The sequence below is a fragment of the Nannospalax galili genome, unplaced genomic scaffold (assembly GCF_000622305.1).
Source record: "Nannospalax galili isolate Female #2095 unplaced genomic scaffold, S.galili_v1.0 scaffold44, whole genome shotgun sequence".
Taxonomy (NCBI): domain Eukaryota; kingdom Metazoa; phylum Chordata; class Mammalia; order Rodentia; family Spalacidae; genus Nannospalax; species Nannospalax galili.
This window is the reverse complement of record NW_008355789.1, coordinates 2,273,915-2,285,967: the sequence shown is the minus strand read 5'-3', so window position 1 is coordinate 2,285,967 and position 12,053 is coordinate 2,273,915. Positions and strand designations below refer to the sequence as shown.

Sequence of the window (12,053 nt, the reverse complement as noted above, 5' to 3'; positions counted from 1 at the left end):
TAGTCATAAAAACAACATGGTACTGGCACAAAAATAGACCCATAGATCAATGGAACAAAATTGAAGACCCAAATATGAGTACACCACCTGATATTTGACAAATGGGCCAAGAACATTCACTGGAGGAAAGACAGCATGTTCAGCAAATGGTGCTGGAAAACCTGTAGAAGAATGAAACTAAACCCCTGTCTTTCACCTTGCCCAAAAGTCAATTCCAAATGGATCAAAGACCTCAATGTAAAGCCTGAAGCTCTGAAACTGTTAGAAGAAAACATTGGCAAAAACCTACAAGATATAGGCGTAGAGAGGATTTTCTAAACTGCACATCAATTGCTCAGGAAACAAGGGCAATAATTAACAAATAGGACCTCAATTAAACTCAACAGATGCTGTACATCAAAGGAGACAACCAGGGAAGTGAACAGAAAACCCACAGAGTGGGAGAAAATCTTCACCAGTGACACATCTGACAGAGGTTTAATATCCAGAATATATAATGAACAGAGAATCAAGGCAAGAAGTAACCCAATTACAAGATGGGCTAAGGAACTGAACAGAGAGTTCTCAAAAGAAGAAGTAAAGATGGCTATGAAACATCTTAAAAGATGTTTGACATCACTAATAATTAGGGAAATGCATATTAAAACCACTTTAAGATTTCATCTTACCCCAGTCAGACTGGCTAAGATCAAGAGAACAAATGTTACCAACTGTTAGTGAAGATGTGGGGAAAGGGGAACATTCATCCACTGCTGGTAGGGCTGCAAACGTGTTCAATCCCTATGGAAAGCAGTGTGGAGAACTCTTAAAAATTACAAATTGCCAGTTGTGGTGGCGCACGCCTGTAGTGTCAGCACTTGGGAGGCAGAGGCAGACGATCTCTGTGAGGTCAAGGCCAGCCTGGTGTTCATAGTGAGTTCCAGGACAGCTCGGGCTACAGGAAGACCCTGTCTCAAAAAGACCAAAAAACAAAACAAACCCCCCCCCACAAAACTAGAAATGAACCTACCATTTGAACCAGTTACACCAGTCCTTGGCATATACCCAAAAACTCATCCTATTGCAGAGACACTTGTACATCCATGTTTATTGCTGCTCTTTTCATAATAGCTTAAGAGATGGAAGCAACCTAAGTGTCCCTCAGTTGACGAGTGAATAATGAAAATGTGGTTCATTTATATGGTGGAGCTTTACTCAGCAGTAAAGAAAGATGAAAACATGAAATTTACAGGTAAATGGATGGAACTAGAATCTGTTATACTAAGTGAAGTAGCACAATCTCAGAAAAAAAAATCAACATATGTTCTCCCTAACCTGAAAGAGAAGAACAGTAGGAAACAGGCCTTAATAAGGGAGATATGGATAAAAATTGGGTTAGTTTAATGGAGGGGCCAGGGAATGCTGTACAAGGAACCTAGGGGATAAAGGGAAAGAAGGAGCTCAAGAGAGGTAGGACTGTAGTAGAAGGATATTATTAAGGGAGAAAGGAGGAAAATGAGGGCACCTTTGTTGGGGAAACCATGATGGAGGGGTGAGACAATGCAAGAGATAAATAATGTTTAGCTAGTTTTAAAAACCAGAGGGAACCATATTACTCCTACAACATACTGTCAAATTATACATACCAGATCAAGAAATCTATGTAAGGTTTATCTGAGAACAATTGGTCTTTGCCCAAGATTTAACTACATGAATACTACAGGACTTTAAGACCCAGATTAATCCCAATTCATTAATAGTAGGGGACTTCAATACCCCACTGTCTCCATTAGGTAGGTCAACAGGGCAGAGAGTTAACAGAGAGATATCTGAATTAAACAATACTGTATATCAGATGGCCCTAACAGACATCTACCGAGTATTCCACCCAAGCACCAAAGGACATACTTTCTACTCCTCACCCCATGGAACCTTCTCCAAAATTGACCATATACTGGGGCCCAAAACAAACCTCAACAAATACAAAAAGATTGAAATAATTCCATCCATTCCATCAGACAACAATGCAATAGAGCTTACATTCAACACCGGAAGAAGCCCTAATCACCACATAAACACATGGAGATTAAACAACACACTACTGAATAATGAGTGGGTCAAAAGAGAAATTAGAAAGAAATAAAAGTATTCCCAGAACTAAATGAGAAGGACAATACAACACAACAAAAACTCTGGGACAACCTTAAGAGTAAAAATAAATCGGTTTATTTGGTCCAACTGTATGGCCTTAAACACCCAAAAGGAAAGTATAACCAAAGATTAAAGGGGCCAATATAATTTTTAAAAAATCCATATGTATAGCTAAAGGCTATGTAACAAGCAGCAATGCCAGATAGGAGATACCTTCTTTTGAGTTGTTGGCCAGGGTGGCCCAAGGGCTTCCCAGATAGTAACCTAGCATAGAAAAAATAAACAGCAGACCCCAATCTTATCTAAAGGAATATTGACAACTGATTGCTGCTGGATGAGGAACAGCTGATGTTCCTAAAACAAAGACCTCTAGATAGGCTGACTAGATTCACCAGGTAGACAAGTAGTGGGGAATGGCTGGGGGTACCGACAACACAGCAGACAGTAGCAGGGATATCAGAGTATAAGGGCTCTAGTGGGGGGAGGGAGGCCATGGGAACCATGCTCTCTGGGAAGTGGGTGTATAGTTGAATAAGATGGTTTGGGATGTTTGTGTGATACACAAACACACACAAATCAAACTTAGAAAAAAGTATTATTTTTGAGGTAGAAGCATGGAAATTTACATCATGTTAATTAGTAAAGGTGATAAACATTACCATTGAAATCTGCCCATTGGCTTTATAGACATAGGCGCCAAGGATCCAAGTGCAACTGATTATGACTAGTATTGATCAGATACATACAGATTAGAGACGCATGCCCCAACATCTCAGTGTTAGTAGCAAAATCAATGAATCTTTCTGCAAGGAACAATATATTCTAAAATAAAATGGAGATCTTTTTTAAAAGTTAAAAAGTCATTCAATTTTATGTCTTACAGGGCTTATACTGAATTCAATATTATATAACTGTATTAATTCAACTGTGAACCTAGAAACTTAAGCCACTTGTAAAAGAGATGTACTCTTGCTCTAGAATGTGTTACTGAATTTGTTAAAGCTTTAATGAAATGCTGCTTCTAATCATTTAGTTAATTAAAAATTGAAAAAAAACCCACCAGTTATATACTTCCAGTATACAATGACATAGAGTAAACACTCTAATTCTACAAAGGAAGAATGAGGGCATTGAACCAAAACACAATGAAAATCCAGTGGGGCAAACACCAGATCCTACCACTCCATGTCAGGCATATGAGACTTGTAATCATTTGGGCTCCAGAGGGGCTCCATCTTTCCTTAGTAGATGTTCCAGAGTTGTAACATTTCCAAAATCCTGGGGTCTCCATTCCAGCCCACGATTTACCTTCACAGCTTCATACAGCAACTTTTCTAGGCCTCCTTTCAGGGATTCTATCCTTGCCACACATTTCCTGGTCTTAGTGGCTCCCTGGATCCCTGGTGCAAGATTCCATGACCCCCCCCACCCAATCCTGCGTCTTTTATGCCTGCCAAACTTGTACTCCTTGGACAACACTGCCAGGTTCTACTGTCAACTTGGAATATGGCCTGGCCCCCTTTCACCTCAGTTGTATCTCTTTATGTGTGCTGACCCTGGAGAAACACTTCTGCTAGGCAGTTACTTTTGAGGATCAGGGAAATCTTTAACAGTATTCCTTGTTCAGTTTTTCTTCTTTTTTACTAGATGGTGACTCTGAGGTGAGGTCTTATCCTCAGTGCACATTTCCTGTTGTCCTAGTGCACAGAACCACATTTCTCTTTAATGGTTCTAATTTCTTTTAACAAGTACAGATGCTTTGTCATCTACAGTCTCCTTGTTTGGCAAACTTTATAATTTTCTGTTTTTATTATTTTAATATTTTTTAATCAAGGTCTCACTATGTAACCCTGGCTGCACTGGAACTCAAAGATCTGCCTGTTTCTGCCTCCTGAGTGCTGGTATTAAAGGTATGTGCCACCATGCCCAGCATAATTTTATTTTCTTTTTGCTCCATTTTTTCTTACTTTTTACCGTAAACCTAATCTGGATAAAAGTGGCAGGTGATAACCATACTATAGCCTAAATATTATTCTGTCTTAAAATTTCCTCTGCTCAGCAGTTTAGTTCATCACTTAAGCTTCTCGGGGCACACAACCATCCTTAAGTCCAGTTCCAGGGAATCTGACGCCCTCTTCTGTCCTTCGTGGGCATTGCATGACATGGGTACATTCTACACATGCAGGCAGTACACTCATACATGTAAAATAAAAATAATAAAACAATTATTAAATAGTGTAGCCGGGTGTGGTGGTGCACACCTTTAATCCCAGCACTTGGGAGGCAGAGGCAGGCAGATCTCTGTGAGTTCAAGGCCGTCCTGGTCTACATAGTGAGTTCCAGGACAGCTGAGAGCTGGGGCTACAGGGAAACCCTGTCTCAAAAAAAAAGACCAAAAAAAAAAAAAAAAAAAAAAAAAAAAAAAAAAAAAAAGTAATGTAGCAGTTGGCAAACAAAGATTTCAAAAAACTGAAGGGGGCAAGGCAGATTCCTATTTGCCATCTTCATTCTTTTCTTATTTTTCCCTATCTTATTTTGGGCCCTTTGTTATCCAAAGTTCTTAGCAGCCATCTTACTGTCAATGAGTTGCCATCACATTGTGATATATTTACCTGGTTCTAGACTTCTTTGTGGATAGCCAGTCTGATGCTTAGTTTCAATAGTCAACTTGACACATTGTAGAATCACCTGGGAAGAGAGTCTCAAAGAGACTACATTATCTACATTAGGTTGACCAGTGGATATGCCTGGGGGTATTATCTTGATTATATTAAATGGGGTGGGGAAAACACACCCCTCTATGGACAACACTATTCTCTAGGCAGAGGATGTTAAACTGTACAAGGAGTAGAGAAAATGACCTGAGCACAAGCATACATGTATTCATTGCTCACTGTGACTTCCCTGCTATGACGGACTGTAAATTGTTAATTTTGAGTCGAAATAAACCCTTTCTTCTGTAATTTCTTTTGTCAGGATTTTTTTTTTTTTTTGTTTCTTCCATTTTAAAAATATTTTTTATTTTTTTTAGAAGAAGCATATCATTACAGCTTTAATATGCCCATACCAGTTTCCAGAGCAAAGACACAGCTCCCCCAGAAGTGGCTATAAAATTTCTAGGTTCACTGTTGAATCAATACAATATTGATTGTTATACAATATTGAACTCAGCATAAGCCCTGCAAGACAGAAAATTGAATGGGTTTTCAACCCTCAAAAAAGCTCTCCATTTCATTCCAAAATAATACTGTTTCCTACAGAAAGACTCATTGTTTTTACTACTAACACTGAGATGTTGCCGCATGCATTTCTAATCTGTATGTATTTGATCATTACTAGTCATAATAGTTTGCAGTTGGATCCTTCGCGCCTGTGTATGTCTGCAAAGTCATAGGGTCGATTTCAATGGTAATGTTCATCACCTCTACCAATTAACATGACATAAACTTGTATGCCTCCTCCTAAAATATAATACATTTTTAAAATTTGATTTTGTGTGTGTGTGTGCGTGTGTGCGCACGTGTGTGTGTTTATCACACAGAACATCCCAAACCATCTTATTTAACTATACACCCACTTCCGAGAAGGCACCCTCCCATAGCCTCCCTCACCTCACTAGAGCCTTTATACTCTGATATCCCTGCTACTGTCCACTGTGTTGTCAGCACCCCCAGCCATTCCCCACTACTTGTCCATCTGATGAATCTAGTCAGCCTATCTAGAGGTTTTTGTCAGGATATTTTATCACAAGAACAGAAATGAAGCTAAGATAGCCACCATAACTTTTGGATCCATGATTGTAAGAACCTCTTGGTCCCTCATAATTTCATTGAGCCCAGGCATTCCTGCCATTCCATGCATGCCCCCTCCCATTCCAGGCATTCCTCCAAGAAAATACCAGGCAATCCCTTCAGGAAAGCCACCTGGAAAAGAGCCATACTGCACTACTGATTATCATCTGACTGCTTCCTCTCTTTGGGCCTTCTTATGCTCTTCTTAAGTTCTTTTAACCCTTTCTAGTCTTTCTTTAATCTCCATGATTTTCATTTGAACTATTTTCATGCTCAGCAGTTTGCTGGGCAGTCAGTTGAAATTATTTCAACTTTGCACTGGCATCCTTACCAATAAACCTAGCTTATAAACAAGGACAAGATCATGGGTTGCCTCTTAATAACCTAGAAAGTTATGTGCTCTCCCCTCCCACTTGAAGTTGAGCTGAATCCAGATTTGTTTCAGTGGCTCTGTCAAAGTATCAGATGGCAGCATTTGGTTTTTGTAATCTGATGAAGACAGTGGCTCTCTTAGCATAAGGAGAGCCAAGTGAAGACTTAGCTTGCTGGCATCTATTAGTAAGTCAATGACTTTCTGTTGTTGCTTGGAGTTTCAGGGCAGCTCCTTTCTTTATGTTTGTTTTACCCATCATCTTGGTTATCTCTGCATTTTTGACTCCCATTTTTTTGAGTAGTATCACTGTCTGGTGCGGTTATGCCTTCATTATCAATTTCTAGGTCACTTTCTTCCTTGGAGGTTCAACTGACTTTGTTTTCCTCTTTTATTTTTAAAGTAATGCTTCATTTTTAAAATTAAATTTAAAAAATATGATTTGTGTGTGTGTGTGTGTATATTTCATACAGAACATCTTAATCATCTTCATACCCCCGTTCCCATTGGCCCTTTCCCATAGCCCCTTCCACTAGAATTCATGCATTCTGTCATTTGTGTTAAGGCCTGTCATGTCAAGTTAATTGCCCCCGGACGTCCCTCAGTACAAGTTTATCCACTGAGCTCTAGTGAGTCTATCTAGAGTCCCTTCCTTTAAGAAGATCAGCTTTTCTGTACCCAGCAGTAATCAGCTGCCAGTAATTCTTTGACTAAGATTGGGGCCTGCTGCCCATTTCAGCAGTTCTGTGCTGGGGTTTTGTCTGCTTGAATTTGCATGGGTCTTGTGCATGCTGACACCATTGCTGTAGGTTCATATGAGCAAGGTCCCAGGAGTCCATAGGACTCTGTTTGCATATGGTCATACACCTCCTCCCTGACTCTTAGTCTTTCTGCGCTCTCTTCACAGTGGTCCCTGAGCCCTTCGTGGGTGGATTTTAATATAGGACTCCTGTCCAAGGACCCACACACTCTGTAGACTCTTATTCTTTACATTTTGACCATTTGTGTCCTTTTGTGTTCCTGGCCTTCTGTTGCATGAGGGAGCTTCGTTGACGAGAATTGAAAGATCCATTAGTGTTCTCTTCACCCCTTGTTCTATGTTCCATGAGCCTTAGGTGTAGTGGTTGCATTGTAGGTAGATATGCCACTTAGGCTTGGGCAATTCAAAGAAAATTTCTGTGTGTGACCAGTGGTGTAACTCTGTAATAATCTCTGTCTGTTGAAAAAGAAGCTTCCTTGATGGGTGATGACTAGGATACTCGTCTGTAAATTTAAGGATCCATATTTTGCACATAGTAAGAAATTAAATTTGTCTAAGGATGCTATGTGTATTTGACTAAGTTTACACATGCATTTTCTCCCATTGACTGGGCTTTTAAGTCCAATTAGGTAGTTGGTTACCCCTAAGAAAAAAATGCCACTACTTACACCAGTGTTTGCTGTGCTGGCCATTAATGTGGTTTTTAGTCCTTGAAGCTGGGGTTGGACCATCAATTGAAGTTCTTCCTTACTGGCTTGCATAGTGCTCTCCAAAGCTATGAGAGCCAGGCCTCAGGGGAGGTGACTTCCAGGCCAGTTCCAGCTCCATTGCTCCAAATCCTGTGTCTGAAGTGTGTACTTTCTTCAGTAGTAGGATCTTACCTTCAAGTTTTGGGAGGGAATCAAGGACTGTGGCAATAGCCTGTGTAAATTTGGAAGTCTCTTGGACTACCCTGGCCAACAACTCAAAGGAAAGTTTCTCCTGTATTGCACTGTTATATGTATGTGTATGAATATGAATGTTTTCTTGCATGTAAGTACAGCTGTGTTCTGCAATGCCCATAGAAGCCAGAAGAGGGCACCAGATCCCCTGGAGCTATAGTTCTGGATGGGTGTTAGCTGCCATGTTGGGTGCTGGGAACTGAACCTTGGTTCTTTGCAAGAGGAGCCAGTGCTCTTAACTGCTGAGTCATCTTTCTAGCTCTGTTTTCCTCCTCCTCCCCCTCCTCCTCCTCCCCCATCTCCTCCTCCTCCCTCTCCTCCTCCTCCTCCTCTTCCTCCTCCTTTTTTTTTTTTTTTCCCTCTTTTTGAGACAGGGTCTCCCTGTAGCCCCAGCTGGCCTGCGACTCACTATGTAGACCAGGCTGGCCTTGAACTCACAGAGATCCACCTGCCTCTGCCTCCCAAGTGCTGGGATTAAAGGCATGTGCCACCATGCCAGGCTGTTTTCCTTTTAATACATACTTTTTCCTTCTTGATATTGTCTTATTTAGCTTTATGAGGAACCAGATAGTACTTTACCATCCATACTCTGCACCCATTCCTTCAGGAAATGCATCTTTTGTGTATAAGACATACACAAAAGACATGTATATGAAGTCTATTTATTAGGGTTCTCTAAAGGAACAGAACTGATAGAATGAATATGTATTAAAAAGGTTTATTAGATTGGCTTATGTGGTCAGAATAGTCCAACAATGACTGTCTCAAACCAACAGAGCTGAGAACCTTGTAGTTACTCAATCCAAGAGGCTGGGTGCTTCATCTGTCCCAATCTGGTGAGGAAGTTGTGGAGGATTTGTGGAGGGCAGCTGGTCTTCAGTTCACATTGGAAGCCCAAAGAACCTAGGTCTGATATCAGAGAAGGAATCAACAGTGGCAGCAATAGGGTGATGAATTCATCAGCCAGAGTAAAGGCCATTTGAGTAAAAGAAAAAGCCTTGGAATTGGTGAGATTGTTCACTGCTTTTGGGGAGGACCCAAGTTTGGTTCCTAGCACCTGCATTAGGTGACTCACAGCTAGCTGCCTTCAAGTCCAGTGCCAGGAGATCTGATAACCTCTTCTGGCTTTCATGGATATTCACATGTACATGGCATACATATATTCAGACACACAGACACACACAAAATCAAAATAAATCTTTAAGAAAAGAGAGAGAAAAAGCAAAAATAATTCCTCCCAAGTCCTGTTATCTGGGCTGCTACCATTAAGGTACCGTTTACAATTAGGGTCTGTCTTCTCACATCACTTAAGGACAATCCCCAACAGACATACTCATGGAAGCTTTGTTAACAGATGATTCTAGGTTGCTTCTAGTTGGCGATTAAAAATGCTGGGCTAAATGGCCCATACCTTTAATCCCAGCACTCAAGAGGCAGAGGCAGGAGGATCTCTGTGAGTTCAAGGCCAATATGGTCTATATAGTAAGTTCCAGGCCAGCCAGGGCTACATAGTAAGATTTTGTCTCAAAACAGAAGAAACCAAACAGAAACATAACCCTCCACTTTGTGGGGTTGATGATCAAGAGGCAATGAATGTGGGACCTGTGCAGAAGGTTGCTGCCAGAAGCTTCCTAGGTCAGTGTGAGCACCAAATGGGGTCACCGCTGAGAGGTGAATAGATAGGACCCTCTCTGCCACAGGCCCTGCCCTCCAATCATATATATATATATATATATATATATATGAATAAGTATCTGCCCGTCAGTACCGCATTGTCTTGATTGTAGCATCTTTATAGTAAGTCTTGTAGTTAGGTAGTCTTCTGACTTTGTTTTAAAAATCTTTTTGACTAAGCTTTTTTTGAAGTTCCATATAAGTGTTAAAAATTTTCTACAGAATTCCTAATTCTATTTTAATTAACAATCTATTTTGTGGTGCTGGTGATAGAACCAGAGCCTTGCACATTGTAGGCAAGCACTCAGACTGACTCCTACTGAGATGTTAGTATTTCATTGAATCACTATTTCACTTGGGACAAGTTGCTGTTTTTACTACATTGAATCTTCCAGTTCATTGCATATTGTCTCCCTCCATTTGCTTAGGCCTTGATTACTTTTATCTGTTCATGTGGTGTTTACATGTGTGCACATGGTCATAGGGATACACTTGATCATTTGTATACAGAGGACAGTATCGGCATTGGGTATCTGTCTCAGTCCCTCTCAGTCTTATTTTTTTGAGACTGTATCTATGACTGAACCTAGATTAGCAGATCTTTTTAGCTTTATATTTTTTCCTTTTTCTTTTTTTTTAGCCAAAAAGAAAATTCAGTTTTTTGGAAAAAATAATTATTTTAAACTGTTGCCATGGCCTTATGTTTCCCATAGCCTTATTACAAATGCTTTTCTATCAAATTTTCCATGCTGCCCTTATGGAATTTGGTCTGTTGCCCATGTCCTTCTTCTTTTTTTTTTTTTTTAAATGTTCAAAATCACTAGATGTGGAATCTGATTCATCTAGGATATCTTTTCAAGCCAGGTTATTCTAGTCATAAATTTCTTGCCCGTTTATAAGTACCCTCACATATCTAATAGTTCTATTAATTTGTTCATCAGATACTTTATTAAGTATGTAATATATGCCAGAAACTGTGGGAAGTATCTGAGCAATGTTGCACAAATCATTATTTTAGTGAGATGAGACAGATGTAACCATAAGTGTAATAACGACATTGGTAGTAATTACTTTGGCTAAGGGGATGAGTGGTATGATCATGTACTCTAAACACAACTGCTGCCCTTCATTGATGTGAGCTCATGGACATCATAAATCAAATGTAGATAACCACTGATTTAATTGTTTAGATAGCTAATCATAGATAACGATAATTCAGTGAATTGTGTATTAGAATAGCATGTCTCAAATTTGAGAGTTTTGTTAACTAACCAGAATATATATGCATTCTAAGCATACTGAAAGCACTCAGTTATTTTATTAACTGTCATAATAAATAGTAAATGTCCTTTGTATGGAGCAGAGTAGTACATTTCTAGACCCACTTAACACCTGTTCATTGTTCAGTTTTTTGGAGTTGTTCCTCTTCCTCATAGCCACTAGCATCTCAAACCAGACTATATTATATTCTAGCCACAAGAACATTTGGCACCCCTAGGGTTATTATTTGTCAAGGGTTGAGAGATGTTTCGTTCATCATATAACACTTGGTAATCCTTGGGGCTGGGCTGAGTTTCCCAACAGCACTACCAGGACTCAAATTAGAGTTACCAAACATAAGCGAAACAAAAGTGTCTTACTGGGCCAGTAATACCCCACTTTTCTTAAAAAGTAGGAGAATAGGAGCAGGAAAGGAAAACATGGAAGGCCTTGACAAATAGCAGTTTCCCCCTGTTTCTGTTTTAGCTTTTTACATTGTAATATTTTGTCTGCTGAGCACCTCTTTGGGAGTGATCTTCTGTTGAGGAATTTCTTCATCCCTCTTCTTAGTCATCCTGACCCATTTAATAGGTATTTCAAATAGGAAATGTTTCTGCAGTGACTCTAGTTGATATGACCCACTTCTCTTGTGGAGAGCACTGACTGCTCTTGCAGAAGACCCGGGTTCAATTTCCAGCACCCACATGGCAGCTATGAACCGTCCTTAACTCCAGTTCCAGGGGAGTCTGAAGCCCTCTTCTGACCTCCGCGGCATTGCATGACATGGGTGCACTTACACACATGCAGGCAGTACGCTCATACACATAAAAATAATAAATAAAATGTTAAAAAAATAGAAACCTGTCAATCAATCTTCCCTTCTTTATGTAAAATGTCATCTTAGCTTTCTCAAATATAATCAGTGCTACCCATATGATGGGTATCACAAGTTATCTATAAACTTGGGAAGTAAGTTTAAACATTCAGAATAGTCCGTAAAATCAAAGAAGAATCAGAAAATTTTTGTTTACCTTTTGCAGGGTACCTCCTTAGGTTTCTTAAAAGTTGTTAATGATGACAGTTTACATATTCAATATTTGAAAAGCAATTGTTTTAGCTCTTTCTAC

The 12,053-nt window shown here is 39.8% G+C and overlaps 1 protein-coding gene and 1 pseudogene across 4 annotated transcripts in view; one reads left to right on the top strand and one right to left on the bottom strand.

Annotated features, from left to right (window-relative positions):
- Positions 1–12,053, top strand: part of Sbf2 (SET binding factor 2) — a 412,775-nt gene that overhangs the window by 67,635 nt on the left and 333,087 nt on the right. The window lies entirely within an intron of this gene.
- On the bottom strand, positions 5,875–11,500 carry LOC115067729 (annotated as a pseudogene).